This window comes from Apus apus, chromosome 7, assembly GCF_020740795.1.
Source record: "Apus apus isolate bApuApu2 chromosome 7, bApuApu2.pri.cur, whole genome shotgun sequence".
In the NCBI taxonomy this organism is placed as follows: Eukaryota; Metazoa; Chordata; class Aves; order Apodiformes; family Apodidae; genus Apus; species Apus apus.
Genome location: NC_067288.1, coordinates 3,522,162 through 3,539,836, shown reverse-complemented (window position 1 = coordinate 3,539,836; position 17,675 = coordinate 3,522,162).

Genomic DNA, 17,675 nt, shown 5'->3' with positions numbered 1-17,675 from the left:
GCCGGCCCGCCCGGCGCCCCCCCTTGCTGGTGGCTCACCCGCCCTGGCGGGCAGGGCTCTGCTGGAGCCGCCGACCGGCCCTTCCCTCAGACCTTCCCCGAGGCGGGACAGCGGGTGACGGGCACCCCGTGGCGTGGCCTCGGCGGTGAGCTTCCCCCGGACGGGATGCTTCTTCGACCGCCCCGTCTTTTAAATGGCCGCGGTTCTCTCCGCTTCTAGCTCAGGGTGAGTTTGCCGGCGCTAACCCAGCGTGCACCGCGGGTAATGTATGCACAGGGGGCGGGGCTCCCCCCGCCCGGGCTTCCCGCGGGATCTGCTGCCCCGCGGCGCCTGCGGGGTGCGGGAAGGCGGGCGGGTGGGGGGGCTGGGAAGGGCTGGCAGCGGCTGGCAGCAGGCTGTGGGGCTGGGACCCACCCGTGAGGGGCTGAAACCTGCAGGCTGTGGGGCTGGGACCCACTTGTGAGAAGCTGTGGGGCTGAAACCTGCAGGCTGTGGGGCTGGGAGCCACTCATGATGGGGTACACTATGGGTCTGGGACCTACTCGTGAGAAGCTGTGGGGCTGAGGCTTGCACGCTTATGGGGCTGAGACCCACCTGTGAGAAGCTGTGGGGCTGAGACCTGCAGGCTGTGGGGCTGGGAGCTACTTGTGAGAAGCTGTGGGGCTGAGTCCTGCAGGCTGTGGGGCTGGGAGCTACTTGTGAGAAGCTGTGGGGCTGAGACCTGCAGGCTGTGGGGCTGGGACCCACCTGTGAGAAGCTGTGGGGCTGAAACCTGCAGGCTGTGGGGCTGGGACCCACTTGTGAGAAGCTGTGGGGCTGAAACCTGCAGGCTGTGGGGCTGGGACCCACTTGTGAGAAGCTGTGGGGCTGAAACCTGCAGGCTGTGGGGCTGGGAGCCACTCATGATGGGGTACACTATGGGTCTGGGACCTACTCGTGAGAAGCTGTGGGGCTGAGGCTTGCACGCTTATGGGGCTGAGACCCACCTGTGAGAAGCTGTGGGGCTGAAACCTGCAGGCTGTGGGTCTGGGACCCACCCGTGAGAAGCTGTGGGGTTGAGGCTTGCATGCTTATGGGGCTGAGACCCACCTGTGAGAAGCTGTGGGGCTGAGACCTGCAGGCTGTGGGTCTGGGACCCACCTGTGAGAAGTTGTGGGGCTGAAACCTGCAGGCTGTGGGGCTGGGAGCTACTTGTGAGAAGCTGTGGGGTTGAGGCTTGCATGCTTATGGGGCTGAGACCCACCTGTGAGAAGCTGTGGGGCTGAAACCTGCAGGCTGTGGGTCTGGGACCCACCCGTGAGAAGCTGTGGGGTTGAGGCTTGCATGCTTATGGGGCTGAGACCCACCTGTGAGAAGCTGTGGGGCTGAAACCTGCAGGCTGTGGGTCTGGGACCCACCTGTGAGAAGTTGTGGGGCTGAAACCTGCAGGCTGTGGGGCTGGGAGCTACTTGTGAGAAGCTGTGGGGTTGAGGCTTGCATGCTTATGGGGCTGAGACCCACCTGTGAGAAGCTGTGGGGCTGAAACCTGCAGGCTGTGGGTCTGGGACCCACCTGTGAGAAGTTGTGGGGCTGAAACCTGCAGGCTGTGGGGCTGGGAGCTACTTGTGAGAAGCTGTGGGGCTGAAACCTGCAGGCTGTGGGGCTGGGAGCTGCTTGTGAGAAGCTGTGGGGCTGAAACCTGCAGGCTGTGGGGCTGGGACCCACCCGTGAGAAGCTGTGGGGTTGAAACCTGCAGGCTGTGGGGTTGAGGCATGCATGCTTATGGGGCTGAGACCCACCTGTGAGAAGCTGTGGGGCTGAAACCTGCAGGCTGTGGGGCTGGGACCCACCCGTGAGAAGCTGTGGGGCTGAAACCTGCAGGCTGTGGGGCTGTGGGGTTGAGGCTTGCATGCTTATAGGGCTGAGACCTGCAGGTTGTGGGTCTGGGACCCACCTGTGAGAAGCTGTGGGGCTGAAACCTGCAGGCTGTGGGGCTGGGACCCACCTGTGAGAAGCTGTGGGGCTGAAACCTGCAGGCTATGGGTCTGGGACCCACTTGTGAGAAGCTGTGGGGCTGGGAGCCACTCATGATGGGGTACACTATGGGGCTGGGAGCCACTCATGAGAAGCTGTGGGGTTGAAACCTGCAGGCTGTGGGCCTGGGAGCCACTCATGATGGGGCACCCAACCCATGTGCTGTGGGCAGGTCCAGCAAGGTGCAGGGAGCTCCAGGGTGGTGGGTGAGCCTGCAGCCCTTGGGGAGGGCACCCTGGGCAGGGCTCAGGGCTGCTGGGGGGTCCTGGGACTGCACAGCCCTACAGGGGAGCACCTGGGGGGTCCTTATCCCTCATCACTGCTGCCCTCCAAGGATGAGGCTGGAGACACAGGTGAGAGTACCAGCAGGGAGGGTTTATGGTCAGTGTGGGCTTTGTGGTGCAGGGACATGTGGGTGGCTTTAAAGCACCCCCAGAAACACAACCCTCCTTAGTGTTGGGGCTGTTGGACACTCTGGCTGGGCAGGCAGCACAAACAAGTGCTCCAGGCACCCAGCATGGTTAACCAGGCTTGGTTAACCCATCCTTCCAGGGCTGGATGTCTCCAGGCTTGGCTCATAGGGCTGCACAGGACTGGCTGAGCCTGCAACGCCCGCTGTGCTGGGTGAGTCTGCCTGATCCCAGCACACAAATCCAGTGGATTTTCTTTGGATGAGATTCCTGGTCCAGGGGTGCTTCAGTCTCTAGTGGGGTAGCTATGCACCCGTACACCTTTCCATTCCTCTCTCCCAGCTGCAGGACCCTTTGGGTGGCCGTGCTCGTGGGGCAGCCCTTTGTGGGGTCACTGTGTTGCTTCTGTGGCTTTGTAAGAGCTTTTTTGCTGTTCTCCAGTTCTTTGGCTTGGTTGAACTGGGCTGAGCACCACACAGAGCTCTCACCTGAGGCCTCACCCGTCCTGCTTTTCTTAGACACAACATGGTCTAGATCTTTTATTTATTTATTTTTTTAGGCAAATGAGAGGCCTTGCTTGTGTAAGTTTGCAGAGCTGGCAGACAGTTTTAGAAATCTTGTGGTTTTGGGATGGTTCCCCAGATCTTTAGTTTCTGGCTCTGCTCTTAACCCCCTCTGAGGATGTAAAAAGTCAGGTGGCAATCTTTTTCTCACGAGTGGCATCCTGCAAATCCCCCCAGGGTAGGCCTGTGCAGCCACAGGAGCCTGCTTGCAAGGTGGCCTGTTGTGCCCTTTAGTGCTGGTACCTTGGGGTACGGAGATCAAGAGTCACGAAAGCATTAAGAGGCTGAGCCTGCCTTGTCTGGCACACACCTGGTGGGTGTCAGGCTTCAGTGAAGGAGCTACAGAAGGGTAGAGGCTGTGGGTGATGTTGATGGCTTGGTTCGGGTGAGGTGTGATCTTCCCTTCACTTCTTTGTGTGGAAATGTAGAGATGGGGCACCTGTCTGCTTGGGCTGTGAGGGCTGGAGGAGTTCATTGTTTTTTGGTGCTGCTTTCTGTGTTTGAGGCTTCCTGGGGAAACTGGGTGCCTGGGAAGCTTGCCTGGGAGTTGCTTTCTTGTGGCCTCCCGGTGAACTTGAGGGAAACTGGGACTGAGGTTCTCTTTTGCCCTCCCCGTCCTCTCCTGAGAGCGCTGGGAATGCATTCACCTGATGCTAATTGTTACTCTGATTGATAGCAGCAATTAGGGCCTGTAATCTGAGAGCTGCCGTGGGGAGTGTTGTAGCTGCTGCCAGGGGGGAGCTCTCTGCTAAAACCCTGAGCTGGGATGCTTCCAGGAAGCCCTGGGATGCTCCTACCAGCTTGTGCCTGAGCTCCGCTGGCTGAGAGTGTTCTCACTGAGCTGATGGTGCCCGAAACACAGTGATTTATTTCAGAACGACAGTCCTGCCCTGCTGGTGAGACCTCACTTCCCTGCAGCACAGCAGCATCCTGCTGCCTGGCCTCTGCAGGGCAGGACTGCTGGGAGGAGGCACTGCCCTGCCCAGCTCTCAGTTCTTGGCTGCTTTCAGTCTCCTCTGGGTCCTGCCGGGTGTGACAAGGCCACGCTCATTTAGAGCTGTTATTTATTAAGAGAAGTGTGAGGTCATGACTCTGCCTCTGCCCCTTCAGCTCCTGGTGACACCTGTGACGCAGCTGGTCTTAAGAGGTCACTCATTTCCCCTTGCTTAATGATCTGCTGGAGAAAGCAAGATTTCATGCTTGCTGGAGAGTCAATGGGAAATGAGTATTAATAAAACCTGGGTGGTCCTGTGGTGCTGTCCTCGTTTGGAGCTGGTGGGCAGTGCGGGGAGCTCCGTGATGCTGCGATAATAAAGTGCGTGTGTGAACTCTGCTCCCAGGTGCTGCTCAGGACTTTGAACTTGGCAGGCTGCTGGCACAGCACCCTGAGGCTGGCTTGGTGTTTTCTGAAGCAGGCTCTGGGAACACAGCGCGAGCCTTCGCAGGGGAGGGGCTCGTGGGGACGTTTTGGGTCTGCTGCAGGTGTGGGAGAGTTTGGTGGCTGCAGCTTGAGGTAGCAAACAGTTTGATTACACAGAATCACAGAATCTTAGAGGTTGGAAGGGACCTGGAAAGATCACCCAGTCCAACCCCCCTGCCAGAGCAGGGTCACCCAGAGCACATCACACAGGAACGTGTCCAGGTGGGTTTGAATGTCTCCAGAGAAGGAGACTCCACAGCCTCTCTGGGCAGCCTGTCCCAGGGCTCTGTCACTCTCACAGGAAAGAAGTTCCTCCTGATACTCACATGGAACCTCCTGTGCTCCAGTTTGCACCCATTGCCCCTTGTCCTGTCACTGGACATCACTGAACAAAGCCTGGCTCTGTCCTCCTGACACTCACCCTTAACATATTTGTAAACATTGATGAGGTCACCCCTCAGTCTCCTTTTCTCCAAACTAAAGAGACCCAGCTCCCTCAGCCTTTCCTCATCAGGGAGATGTTCCTCTCCCTTCATCACCTTGGTGGCTCTGCCCTGGACTCTTTCAAGCAGTTCCCTGTCCTTCTGGAACTGAGGGGCCCAGAACTGGACACAATATCCCAGATGCGGCCTCACCAATGCAGAATAAAGAGGTAGGAGAACCTCTCTTGACCGACTAACCACACCCTTTCTAATACACCCCAGGATGCCATTGGCCTTCTTGGCCACAAGGGCACATGGCTGGCTCATGGTCATCCTTCTGTCCACCAGGACCCCCATTCCCTTTCTCCTACCCTGCTAGTTAGTGGAAGCTAACATTTTTTGAGGCTTTGAGCTGGGATCTGAGCTAGGGCAGATATGTAAAAACAGCCTTTTGGGGCTGCTGGTGCCAGCTGGGAATCAGCAATGGGATGGCAGCTGTTACATATGGACAAGGGAAGAGCATGGTCTTGACTCTGTGGGAAGCTTTTGCTGCATTAATCTGGGCAAGTGACTCCCAGCTTCTACCCTGTGTAGAAGTGTCAGGGTGACAACTGAGGGCTTGTGAATAAAACAGTTGTCTTTGGAACAAGGAGGCTTTTTACATGCTCATCTGGAATATAGTTCACAGGCAGTGCCCTCTGCGTTTCAACAAGGCACATTTAGTATCTGTGTTTGAATGGCAGCAAAGTTGCTCCCCAAAAGATCACCTTGGAGAGAGAAGAACCTCAGGCTTAGGTCTCTTGCTCTGAGCTCTTACGTGCCTCCTGAAATGAGAGCCCAGGGTCAAGCTGTGTAGGGTACATGGTTGGTGACTCTTACTTTCTTTTCTGTGGAGAAATACCTGCTTCACTCCTGGAGTAAATCAGACCTGACTCTCTCTGCTTTTGCTTTGGGTAGTATCTTTCTCCCCTCCAACCTGGGGTGTTTCTTGGCCACAGAGGTTGCAGGGGGGCCCTTTTTGCTGAATTAGGGCTGTAGGATTTTGGCAGTGTCTGACTGGAGTAATGGACATGAAAATACAAACATCCTCCCTCATAGCCTTCATCTACTGGTTGCCCCTTGTTGACCAGGTTTTTGCACCGTGCTATATTGCTGTGCAACTTCTTGCTCCACAGCTGGACTGTTTCAAACTCTGCTGATCAAAAGGATCAGTACCTTTCTTTCAGGTCCTGCCAGGTATGGCACAGTTGAGCTCATTCAGACTTAAAGATACGAATGTAAGTAGGTGTTGTCTGTTGTCTTGGAGCTATGGCTGCTGCAGGCTGTCATGTCTTGGCAGTGTGGAAAGCCTCTAGGGCCCAACTTTGCATCCTGTGAAGGTGCTCACCTCCTTCATTTAGCACCCAGGGATGAAATGCAAAGGTGGGAGCCCGTGGCTGTGTTAATTGTTATCACAGTGTCCAGCAACCACAGTCAAACTGGCTTCCCTGGTATGAACAGACCAGAAAGCTGATCCTTCCCTTCAGCTCCCCAAAAACTTGTGGAAGACTTTGGCTGATGCAGGAGCATTATGTGGCTGGGGAGTTGGCAATCAGTTCTGTGACCTGTGAGCCTGGGAGGGTTGTGGCAGAAATAAGAAGAAAAGGGACATTTGCTGTGGCAGAAAAACTCACGGGCTGCCTTTGCGAAAGGATTCTGGATGGTTTCATACCTCCTCAGCTTTGCTCAGACCCACTGGAGGCCCTCAGCCCCCTGATGATGGTAGGAAAAGCTGACCTACAAAATCCTGTCTGAGCCTGTGCCCGTGCACCAGTGTTTTTGGAGTATAATCCATGTGAGTAAGAAGCAGGAGGGGCTGCTGTAGTTGCCAGCCTGCAGGGACCTATGCCACTGCTCTTGGAGATTTAACCTTCTGAATATATCACCTTGAGGATGTGGATTATATTCTTGGAGGGGAAGAAAAGCAGAAAGAAGAACGCTGGGAGCCTTTGGCAGCGTAGGGTAAAAGCGTCACCTTTCTTGACATGTTTGTCTCGAGGGGAGACTGTATCTGGTGGTAGGATGAGGAGAAGCTGCACACTGTCTGGTGTTAATTACAAAGGGAAAGCGACATGAAAATCCAGTGAAATTGAATCCCTCTGCATTTGATATTCCCAGAGTTGAAGGCCCTGGTGCATCTCATTAGTTTAAAAACCCTGATGGAGAGAGCTCAGCTTCGAACAGGAAATTGATACGACATTGAGAGCTGGGAGAGGATTAGAGCTGCCTGCCTGTGAACTTGTCCAAAGGAGTTGAACATGCAAATGTTCCCATGGAGCAGCTCCCTCTGAGAAGGCACGCTGGTTAATTAAGGCCTCCGGGACCCCTTAGTTGCAGTGAGGGAAGGGTAAGGTCTGTGCACGTGGAAAGTCCTGCTGCTGTTTTCTCTCTGTGGTGGAAACATTGCGTGGGCTCTATAGACAGGCCTGAAGCTTTGGGTGTGTTGGCCCTGCTTGGGTGCTGATAAAAATAATAATACAAATAATCTTTATTATACTTCTCAGAGGCCTTTGTAGGTGCTGGGTTAGGGTTGAACTAACCAGGGTGTGGTGCTCTGGGTCTAATGCTTCGGCCCATCTGTTGGAGGTGTCTGTGGGTGGTGTGTGGGTGGGAGGTGAATTTGGGGTTTGCCCCCAGGCGACCTGGGGGCTGGCTTTTGTGACAGTTTGATTCTGTTTTGGGATTCTCTGCAGAGATGCTGAGGACTTGGACCTCTGTGGATCTCACGTTTGGATACCAAAACACCTCTGGTTGCTGTGACCCAGTGTCTTTGCTCTGATGGTATGAAAATTGCAACACCAAGGCAATGTCCTTGCTGCATATAGAGCTGCAACTGCTTTCTTTTTATTTATTTTTTTTAGTGCTTAAGCTGATAGGAGATACTTGCCAGGGAATGAAGGCCAGCAGATATGCTGTGCCTGCCAATTTGTATCTCTGAGTCTCTCTGCTTTGGGCCCTGCTGGGTTTACCCTCCTGATGAAGAGTTTTGCAATGGCCATACGTGGAGAGAGGACATTTCCCATTTTCTCCTGCAAGCACCAGCTGTGCTCTGTGCAGTCTTGGGGCAAGGTGTTGATGGTGAAGAATCCAGGACTCTGCAGCACACCAGGGTCTTCCACGGTGCTTTCCTGCTATTGAAAACAATCCATGTTTGTGGGCTGACCGTGATCTCTGTGGCAGGTGGATTTTGCAGACCATACCAACATTGCTGTGCTTCTTGTGTGCTCAGAGGGCAGTTTCCAGCTGGAACAGAACAGTTCCCAAGCAGGATTGCTGGAAGGAGGGCTGGTGGGGCTGTGGAAGTGTAGGCTGTGGAAGCCTGCAGGGATCCAGCCATCGGCATGATGCCTCTGCTTTGGACAGAATCACCTGCCCAAGTGCCCAGGAGGTGGTGATCTTTGCACCCCTCCAGCTCAGGACTCCTCAGGGGAAAATCTTGTCTCTTGCTGAAGGAGTTGCTTATGACAGGCTGGGTGGTGGTGTAGGGGCAGGGATCCTCCTCACCCATCTTCTGCCTGTGCATCTCTCAAGCCCCACTTAACATAAACAGACTTTCAGGTTTCTCCAATGGAAGAGCAGCTCTAGTGAGGAGCCCCAGAGGAGAACCCTGGTCCCAGCACAGTGCATTGCTCACTCTGAAGCTGCTGGAGCAAGGAACTGTGCTTTACGTAACTCGACGGTGTTACAGCTTCCATCTGAGGATAGCCTAGATGGGGATCCACCAGCCTGGAACAGATGTGAGTGAGGAGGACTTGAGAGACACCTACAAAATCACCCATGAAGGTGATGAGGAGGCAACTGTTTCCTTCAGGGCAAGAAGCCAGGGTTCCCCACCAGAAATAACAGGCTGTAGGTTTAAACAAACAGCATCGCACGCTGTGTGTAGGGGAAAGTAATTCAACCCTGGAAACTTGTTGTCCTGGGGAGTTGTGGAGGCCAAAAATACCATGAACCTTTTAAAAAGTAATTTGGCAGTTTCATGACAGGTAACTCTTGGCGATGGGCCTAAACACAGCCCTGGAGTGATTTACAGCTTGGGAGTCTGTAAGCACCAGGCTGTTAGGAGCTGGAGAAGTGTCCTGAGAAAACACTTGTCTTGCTCCTCCTTCTGTTCATCTCCTTTCATTAGCATCAAGCTCGGTTGCTGTTGGAGACAGGAGGCTGAATCCAGGGACCTCTGGCCGCTTGGCTGGCAGCTGTGAGGTGTGGGGAAAGGTGGGTAAGGGACCCTGCCAGGCACCAGCTGAAGGAGGCTGTCCTTCCTGGGAGGCTGGGATCAAAAGAGCCGTGTCAGGTCGGAGGCTGGTGAGGCGTGTTCCTGGGCACGGGCAGATGCTCCAGCGCCTCCGCCAGCGCCCACGCCCCTGCAGAAGTTGGGGCTGTGTTTAGAGGGTTGCTTGGTGACAGCTCCTCTCTAGGCAGGTTTAAGGAGAGTTAAGCAGTAAGTGGGATTAATAAAAATGTATCAAAATACGTAAACATATGTATCGCGTCCCTTTGATAACGGGGGAGCAGTTAATAAGTATTTGCAATCAGCGTTCCTACCTGGAAGCTTTCTCTGAAAGAGGCTGCTCAAACAACTCATTTATTTCCATCGTTTTAACAACCTGTTTTCTCAAGGCAATTGAAACGACTTGCCTAGAGTGCTGTCTCCCCTCCTCCCCACCTGCAACGTGCTCCATTTCACGGGGCTGTTGCTTGGTCTCCGGCTCCTGGCTGCCTCCTGAGCTGCTGGAGAGGGTCCTGGACCTCGTGCTGCCGGGGTTCCTGCCCTGATGGAGTAGCTGGTTCATAATCTGTCCTGTGGAGATCCCTACCCAGAAGCCAGAACAGGTCGGAGGAGTCTGGAGCTGCCCTGATACCTGGCCTGGGGGTGTGTTTGCCACTAGGAAACACCTGTACTGGTTGGAGGAGCTCTTGGTGTGGCAGCTTTAGGAGCAGGGCACTTGTGGGTTTTTTTTGCTATCTTGCTGAAGCAACATTTCCCACTGATGTGTCCTGAGGACTTGTAGGACATTATTTCTCTTAGTCACTCAACTTCTGATGCCTGTGCCTGGTTCCATCAGAGCCTTGTTGAGCTGTTGTTTACATTCTGGTTCTTCTGGGGTAGGGAGAGCTGCGGATCCCAAACTGCTGCTTCCAGGACATGTGGGCATCCTGTAGGGATGGGTAACTTCTTTCTTCAGGCTGTTAGAGCAGTGTTTCTTCCTCTTCCTAGACACCAGTGTGTGTGTGTGGGTGACTGGTTCCCAGAGCAATGATGTGCTGCCTTGAGGACTGTATCATTAGCTGGGGGTGGTGCAGGAATAATCTTGATCTCCGTGGTAGCAGTCCAGCGAAGACTCAGTCTTGTCATGGTCCTAGCACAGGTGAGTGTTGGGCCTGTGCTTCTTCATGGAAGAGCTCTGGGGCTGCAGTGTGTATCTGTGTTTAAAATGCTGCTTGTCCCGCCCTCCAGTGGTGACATACCAGGACAGGGCTGGAAAGGTGAGCCCAAAAGTGGGGATGATCCCTGCCCGTTAACTGTGGCCCCTTGGCTGAGGAAAGATGGCAGATGATGAGGAAACACTTCAGCTTCCAGGGATCCTCCCCCTGTACTCCTTGCAAGGTTTTCAGTGCTCAGATTGTGCTGCTGCATTGCCTGTCCCTGAGGCCTGGTGACCTCTGAGCCAGGTGGCTTGTGGTGCTGCTCTGTCCCCTGAGGTTATTCCCTGTCCCCCTCTCTGAGGATGTTTGGGCTCTGCTTTGTGGGATAACTAATAGGCCTGCCAGACCCCTTGTCCCAGCCGCACGAGAAGATGAAGAGTCCAACATGTGCAGCCACCTTTGCAGGTCCTGAGGCCCCAGCAGGAACCAGCACGGTGACGGATGGGATGACAAGCAGGGCTGGCACAACTGGGCCAGCAGGAGTGTTGAAGGGGTGGAAGGCAAGTCGCTGTCTCCCCTCTGCTTGGCATCCCCACGACTCTGGGCCAGACTGTGGCCACTTATCACCACCTCCTCCAGTGACTGCTGTAAGCCTCATCTAGAAGACAGACACTATTCACAGTCCTAATGCTGCTCTGTGGAGTTGCCATCTGTCCTCTCTTTGGATGCTGCTGCCAGGGTAGCCTGGGAATATAAGCCAGTGCTGATGCTCTGGCAGATAAATATCTGGTTAGATTGTGCTCTACACCTCTGCCTTCCTGGAACACCATGATGCTGCTTTCTCCCCAAAAAGGTGAGCTGCTTCATGGATCTGCACATATAGATGTGTGTGTATATATATATATATTTTTTTCTTTTTCTTTTTTTTAGAGAACTCCAACTCTGTGCCTTGGTGCTTCTTCTCTTGCCCAGCTTCCTGCAGCCTTAGCCCTGTGTGAATTCTCCTGTCCTGCCTGGAGCCAGCTTGTGTGCCATGGGACGGGTGAGTTGTTTGGAAAGGACGGTGCAAATCATCTCATCAATTCCTCCTTTTGTGGATGGGCGAGGAACATTTGGTGAGGCTGCTGTGAGTAAGTCTTGTGAGTGTCTTGGACTTCAGAGGCCTGAGCCAGTCTCACTGTGCAAAATCCATTAGCCACAGGGAGAGCTGCTTCTGGGCTCAGCATTCAGGGCCTGACACGGGCTAAATTAATCCCTAATTTCTGTCCCTGACAGTTAAAATGACTCAGACATTTCTTTTTGAAATGGGGTGTAGCTTCTGACTGAGTACCCCACAGCTATGGCTCTCCTGACTGTTAAATGGCTCTTGGAAAGGCAGTGGTGGGGTTGTCTGTGGGCTGGTGCTGTCACCTGTGTGCTGCTGTGGGTGCTTTGCTCTGCTGTGGGAGAGCAACTGCTGAGACACCTCTGAGGACCCGATGGCTGTGGGTTTAATAAGATCAATACCACCTCTGCAAAAGATTACATGGTATACTAGGCAGCAAATAGACCACTTCTGCTGGATTTGGAAACCATTTATAGAGTCTATTAGGTGTGGTAAGGATAGAAGGGACGTATCCGGAGTGAATTGCACGGACTCGGTAGTTGAGATTTCCACATTAAGGGTTTTGCAGTCTATTAAATAGTGGAATTAAAAGCCAAATGAATGAGAAAGTTTTGTCCAAGAAGCTTTACCTGCAGCCATATCATCAGCTGACATGGCTGAGCTGGGCTGTGGGACCCTTCTGGTTGCTTCTGCTGCCTGTGGAGGGGCTGAATCTCATCAAGCCCAACACAGTGGCTTGAATCTGCCTGAAGGTGAAGCTTCAGCCTTGCAAAAAGAACAGGAGCTAAGAGCTGTCCTGAAGGTGAATGTTTGCTGCCCTGTGTGTGGGTCAGTGCTGTTTCCCTGAGGTCTTGAAAGGTGTTGGGAGAGGGTGTGAACCAGCTGCCCGTCACAACTGAGAAGAGCCAAAAGGTGAGACCTGTGAAAGCTTGGTGATCCTCACTGCTCCCACCCAGTGGATTTTTGTGTCTTGCACCCCATGGTTGGCAGGTTGAAAGGTGTCCAGTGCTCTGCAACATCCCCTTTCCCCTGTTCCACCCCTCACCTCACGCCACATTTTCTGCAGCCAGTGTCCGTGCTGCTCCCATACTTGGCAGGCGTGAGTGGAGGAGCCACTTTTAGGAACTGCCTCTCTGGTCCTAAGCTGCTCTGTTGGCCTTGTCTGAGCTGCCCTTGCGCTGCCATCACCTCCTGTGGTGTGTCCTCAGAATAATTAACTCTAATAACCCATGAGCAATAGCCTGCCTGCTCACCCTGCCTGCTCCTGGGCAGCGAGGCAGGGCGCCCAGCTCCCATCATTTCTCTGGTGCTCTGTCCAGTCTCATCTGAATTGCCTTGCAGGATGAATTACTGGGCTCTAAGGAAATCTGCAAAATAGGATCACAGGCCAATTGAATCCATCTGCAAAGCTTGGGAGGATGATGTATCACCCTACGGATGGATTCCACCACCCCACCCGCCCCTTCTTTAATTTTAAACCTCTTGAACCTAGTAAGAATAACAGATACTTAAGGAACAAGTTTCGTGGTGGAAGGAGGAGCTGGATCAGGCTGTGCTGACTGAGGGTGAGTGATGGGGAAGGGAAGTCAGTGCTGAGGATGTTCATGGTAACAGTGGTTAAGGAAGCAAGGCAGGGATTTGGACTGTGCTGCTGCCCAGCCTGCTCCCTCTGAAATATGAAATGTGAGTCTCTGGGAGTGTGGGGCACTGGGGAAAGTGTGCTAGGAGAGGCAGGAATGGAAAATGTTTACCAGCAGTGGGAGGCTTTAGAGACAAATAACCTGCCCGAGTCAGTCAAAGCAGCCTCAGCAGGAGCTGTGCAGGTGCTGTGACCTGCACGGGGACCTCGGGTACCCTGGGCCATCTCACCCTGCTCGGTGTGCTGAGGTGGGGGCAGCTGAAGCAGCCCCTGCAGCCACCTCAGCAGCTGCTGGCTGGCCTGGCCCTGCTCCCCAGGGACTGCAGCTGAGGTGGCTCAGCCTGGCTCTTGGCCCTGCAGTGGCTGGACTGTCGAGGAAGGAGTTAACCCCCTCCCACTTTGGGTGGATTGAGGTGTTAGCTGCCGAGCCTACCTTCACCTCTGGTTGGGATGCTCCAGCCATTGCCTGAGGGGGGAAGGGAAATGAGTTAAACCCATCTTCAGACACGTTGGTATTGATTCTGTCACTTTCTTGCTGCTTGCTGACAGGTGATGGATGGCTCGTGATGTGACCGGCACAGTACATTACGTTTCCCATCCAGGGACTCCTAAATCATTTCAAATTTTCAAATTCCCTAATCAATATTTTATCAGTAGCAGAAGAAAGCGGAACGGACCCATTTCTCAAGAGGCAGAAGAGTGAGTGTGTGAGATGAGTGCCTGCACATAGAGAGGCAGGGGAGTTTGTGGATTTATAATCACAGCTAAAGCACTGTTAGCACAATAATTATAGTACCTGCAGCCATGAAAATAGACACAGAAGTCGGACCAGGAGTGATGGTTACACTGAAGTGACTTCAGGAGGCAGCTAATTAAAGTTTTGGGTTCCTGATTTGAAGGTGCAGGGTTAATGCCCCCTGAGGTTTCAACTGATCTCTCAGCCAGTTGCTCCATCCTTAGGGAGGGTGCAGGAGGGTCATGGCATCTAGAAATGTGCCCAGCTTTTGGGGGAAGAAGATAGGGTTTGCAACCACCTGTACTGCAGTGAGGCTCTGAGCTGTCACCGGCTGCTGGAGCTGTACTGGGGAAGCCTGTCAGGAGTTGGATGATGTGGCCCAGGTGGTTGTTTGCATTACATTTTAGTTGAGCATGATGTTGCTGTCCTGGGATATGAGAGCCGAGGGTGGGGAGGGATCCTATTGCTGCCAGGGTGTCCTGGCTCCTTGGGTGATGCTAGACCACTGGAAAACTAGGGAGGAATGTGTTTGTAATTGTGTGGCTTGAGCTGCTCCTGAGCAGACAGCATGTGCCTTTCTACTCCTCTGCTGGCACTTGCTGTTGCAGTAGGATGTGGTCCAGGCAAGGTGAGGCCTGATGTGGTGGAGCTGAATGAGGCTAAAGAAAGAAGTACTGGTGCTTTTTGGAGGTGTGGGTGGGCTCTGTGAGGCTGGGCTGCTGTATGAAGCAGCTGGGGCTTGGATTCAGTGACTTTGCATGTGCTCCACACTGGGCTGCCTTCACCAGTAGCTCCCATTTCCTGCCTGGCATCTGGATTTCTGCCAGGCTTTGGGGTGGAAATGCTCAGGGGAGAATGGAGCTAGCTCCCACTGCCCTAGGAGGGGAGGCTGGGAGAGTGGAGGCAGCACGGGGCTTCATTCCTTCCCCTGCAAGATGATTCTGGGGAGACATCCAGGCAAGGTGAGGAGGAGCATGCCTGTCTGCCCCACAGGTGGCTGTTTTCCCCAGATCTTCCCAGTGCTGGTGGTCCTGCATCCCAACACACACACAAAAAAATAAATAATGGTGAGGATAGATTTAGATTAGACATTTGGAAGAAATTCTTCAGTCTGAGGGTGGTGAGACCCTGAACAGGTTGCCCAGGGAAGCTGTGGCTGCCCCATCCCTGGCAGTGTTGAAGGGCAGGTTGGATGGGGCTTGGAGCAGCCTGGGCTGGTGGGAGGTGTCCCTGCCCATGCAGGGGGTTGGAACTAGATGATCTTTAAGGTCCCTTCCATGCCAAATGCTTGTAGGATTCTATGATCCCCTGACTTCTTTGTTTAACAATCTCTTCATTGAATTGCCTATTCTCTTAGACTGTGTTTTTTTGTTTTGTTTTTATTCCAAGGCTGGATGTTTTCCAAGTAAAAAGTTTATCCTTGAGTTGTTTTTTTCTCCCCCCTCCCTGAAGAGAGCCTCCAAAACAGCACAGATGTGAGGCTAAACATAACCCTCCTTGTTCCTGTCACCTTTCCTCAGCGTTTGCCTGGGTGATGTGGTGTTGTCTTGGCTTCAGAGTGTTGTTTCACAGCTCCATTGTAGGGTGCTGCTGGAGCATGCAACACAGCACCTTTCAGGAGAGAACAGGGTTATGGGGCTTGGGAGTGTGTTGCTGGAATTCTTGGGTTCCACCTGCAAAAACCCATGCTGACTTTCTGGACCTGTCCTGAGCTGCATGGAGATCTTTCTCCCTTTGGGCTAGTGTAGTGGTGTAGGCTGTATAATGGGAGGGCCAGACTCTGCTAGTAGAGGTGGTTTAAGTGAAAACCTGTCATTTACAGAAAAAAAAAACCAAACAACACCACAAATTTCTGTCCCAACCTCTGTTTGGTTTCTCTTAGGGGGAGAAATGCATGTGCCCTCCTGCTCTTTCCCCAGTGGGAAGATACCACCAGTGGGAAGATATTCTACCATTATATTTTCATACCAGTGTTTTTCTGTATGATCAGATTTTTCTAGGAGCTTGGTCCCAGAGCCTGGATCCCAGTGGTGGACTGCTTGGTGCCCACATGTAGGTGAATTGTACTGCTATACCCTTTTCTCTCCCCATCATGGCACGTTCCTTCCTTCTTGGCAGAGATGGGGAAGGGCTTTGGTTTGGCCAGTCCAGACTGCTCCCATCCCCAGAGGTACTGTAGGTGGTGAGAACCAGCCATTGGGTCCCTGCTTGATTATTGCAAAGGGGTGCATGGAAATAACTGATCTCCCTTGTGTGAAAGCCTTGGCCTGATGTGCTAGAGCAGGAATCCTTCTGAAGGTCTCCTGCCTGTTTCACTGGGAATCATGCCCACCTGGATACTGCAAGCAGACTGGGAAGGACTGCTTTTTCATTTTCCTTGGTTAAAGAAGAGAGGCTTGATTGAACTAGGGACAAGTTACTGTTTGTGTCATTTTTATGGTCTTGTGACCGTCTGGAGTTGGGTCTGAAGGGCTTGTGAAGTGGAGCTCTTTCAGCCACCCAGTGCTGGGCAGTTGTGTGTGTGTGTCTGCAATTCCTAGAGCAGAGCAGGAGACAGGGAAGAAGCTGCCAAGGTGCCTGCCAGAGATAAATATTTGTCACACAGCTGTCACCAGCCACTCCTCAAAGCAAAATTCATCACCCGGACAGCCTGCTTTCTTCTCTCTTTAATGTGCAACAGCATGAGTTGCCACCCCTCTGCCCTGGTGTTGGTGTTAAACTCTTCTTGTTGTGGTGCTTTTTGAGCATCACGTGTTTCACTTGGAGTGGTAGAAGACTTGGGTGCTTCACAGTGGCAGAACCCTTTGGTGTTTCACAGGTGCCACCTTGGCCACACGTAGGAGTCCCTGTCAATAGCTGATGCAGGCGACTGCTTCGCTCCTCTGATGAGCTCAGTCCTTCAGCAGAAGAGGTGAAGCCCATTGTTTGGGCACAGAAGGCCTTAAATGCTGTCTCCCCAGATGAGAGGTGTTCTGAAAAGCTGTGTAGCTGAGAGAAAAGTGGGCCCTTAGCATGTGAAGGAGTTTGTTGTGGGATGGTGTGTTGCAGTTCTCATCCTCACAGCTTCTGTGCCAGGAAAGAGGGGAGAAACTCTCTGCAAGTGGTGCTGTGAGGGTGTAGCTCAAACAAGAGGGGGTGGGATGAACTGGCTCTCCAAAGGACAGTGCTTAACCTTCCATTTGTCCTTAGGATGAGGAACGTGTTCATCCCTGAAGCTCCAGGACACATCTTCAAGGGTGTGTCACCCCTTGTGCAGAGGGACAGAGCTGCTCGTGGTGATACAGCTGCTCTAAGGACAGAGGCCTCTGTTTTTCTGAGTTAACCCTGTTCCTTGCTGCCCTTGGGCAAGGAGGACACGGGCTGAAGACACCCAGAGAGTTGATGGCAGGGCTGGCAGCTGCCAGCCTGACCAGGATATCTTGTAAGGAAGGAAATGTGGAGCAGCTTAGACATGCAACACGTTGCCTCTGCGTGGCTTTCCAATCAGCTGGGGTGGCATAATGGGGAATGCCCAGCTGTTCCTAACAGCTGGCTTAAGGGAACTCCCTTTGTTCAGTTTGTCTTGGTTTAAAGTGGTCAGGGGATGTGAAATTCTCCTGCCTCATCTGGGTCTAAGCTGGGTGCTGATAAACAAAGAGGTGTTTTTCCCTGCCAGCCCCTTCTGCCAAGCCAGAAACAGCCTGCTGGGGTAAGCTCACCATAGTGGCATTTCTCATTCAAAAGTGAATAAGCTTTGAAATTGGATTTTAATCAACTCGTCTTTGATCCCAGGCACTAGAGCTATGTTAGGAGGGTCCAGTAAACCAAGTTTGATCTTTCTTCCATGCTTTTTTTGGCCCCAATTTAGCAAAGAAAGGACTGATGAATGAGCAGTGAGGATCTGCATGTTTTAGGGTCTGTGTTGCCTCTGCTTTTTGCTCTGATCTATCCCATGGATGAATGGAAAAACTGATCTTTGGTG